The sequence below is a fragment of the Cupressus sempervirens genome, chromosome 3 (assembly GCF_028749045.1).
Source record: "Cupressus sempervirens isolate cs-2001-9-10 chromosome 3, ASM2874904v1, whole genome shotgun sequence".
Taxonomy (NCBI): Eukaryota; Viridiplantae; Streptophyta; class Pinopsida; order Cupressales; family Cupressaceae; genus Cupressus; species Cupressus sempervirens.
Window position 1 is genome coordinate 61,092,082 of NC_143120.1, and position 2,017 is coordinate 61,094,098.

A 2,017-nucleotide genomic window follows, 5' to 3' on the forward strand; every position below is an offset into this window, starting at 1 on the left:
CCTCTTTAATCTTTTTCTTCTTCCAGTTTCTTTTTCTTTTCTGCTTCTAATTTTTCTTCCTCTTTCTTCCATTTCTTATCTTCTTCTTCTTTCTTCTTCTTTTCTTTTTCTTCCTTCTTTTTCTTATTTTCTTCTTCTTCTTCTTCATTCTTAGAGATGGTGTAGCTCACAAAATTTTTAACATTAGTGCCATAGTCTTTGAATGGATCTTCTAAAGTATCTAGAGTGATCCTTATACTCTCCACTTGCATGGTAGCAGTACTAATTGAGACTTGTAGAGTGGATTCTGACATTGTTTTTGTTGGTGTTGCTACTCCATGTTCTTTCCTTGTTGTGGAGGTTATAAAATTTACAATGACTTGCTCTATTTCTTTGTTCACCTCATCATAATTGTCGCTCATTAACAAATATTTCTCTTCTTTTATTTCTTAGCAAGGGTTCAATGACCTTCATTATTCTTTCGATATCATCGTCACTTTATAACTCACACAATATTTTGATTTTATTTTCTCTTATAATTATATCCTCATTTGCTACTCTTCTTCTTCCATTACTCAATCTATTATATAGATCATTTGGCATGTCCTTGTCAATATGTTCAAATTTTTTCTTCTTTAGAATCATAAGCCCAACTGCCACATTCTCCAATTGTAGTTTGTCCATGTAATTATAATGATCATAAAAGTTATTCAATTGTACAAAATTATTATTGTTGATAATTTGAACATTCAAATTCTCAACCTTTGTCTTTCATGTTTTTCTTCTAGAAGGTTTCTTTACATCTGTCTCTACTCTTTTAACTAGTTTCATTTGTAAAGTTTTTTCTTCTTTAGCCTTGTCCACTATCTATCTGCTTTTTTCTCTTCTTTGGTTGTGACTTGGCCTATTCTTGCTTTACCTCTGTCGTCCATGTTGATCTCTTGGTGTTGGTAGGGGTTGCTAATTGTACTTTTGTTATAGTTACTTCCTCTTAACCTTTCTTCTTTTGTTGTAGGACAATTATGTGTTGTACCTATGAAACTATTGATTATGGTATGGTTGATGTTGCTACTTGTGATTCTACAATCAAATGTTCCTCCCACTACCAGTGGTTTGCCAATTTGCCTCATTCCAATAGAAGTTTTTCTTATTGTTGCTATTTCTTTTGGTATCATATATGCTTCCTACATGATTTTCTTCATTGTAGCCTCAAACTTTTATTTGAAGATATCTCAAGTTGAGCTTGAGATGTCAACTGCATTATCTCTTCAGAGGTTCCAAATCTATTGAATTCTTTATTAGTAACTTCATAACCAAGTGGTTCAACATATGTCATTCTAGGTTCAACTGGTTCTATGTAGGTGAAATCTATGTCAATTGTAAAACACTTATCATCTTTGACTTTGTTCACAAGTAAAGGTGGGATCCTATATCTTTATCTCATCTCTTCTTGGAATGATTTTATAATTAGATCTGCACTATTGTCAACCTTATCTATTGGATGTCTTATATACATATTGGTTATGTTCTTAAATGTGCACTTATCACTACCAATTAGTTCAATCATAGATAGGAATTGAATTCTTTTAGTCAAATGGAAAAACATATAGATAATTAGTGATCTAAATCTAAATTGACTACTGTTTACTCTTTTCATCCTTTCCAAGTTCTCTACGAACTATGCTCTTAGTATTTCACACATATTGACCTTTACTCTTTCTACACGCATTTTTTTGATAACATGAATGAAAATTTTTTCCATATCATCCTCTCTTGAGTTGGCAAATATTGTTGATGTCATAATTTTACATATGAATCTTACATCATGTTGTTTTATTTTTCTTAATACAATGCATCTCCCATTATCCTTAGACTTGGTGTTTTCTAGCACTAGTTTCTTAACATTCTTTTCATTTAATGGGATTGATCCTTCATTGCATAGACCAGTCACCTCATGATTTAGGCTAGCTAATATTTCTACCACATTATCTCCTAACCAAAATTTTCCCTCATGAATCCTTCTTAGTAATGTCTTTGC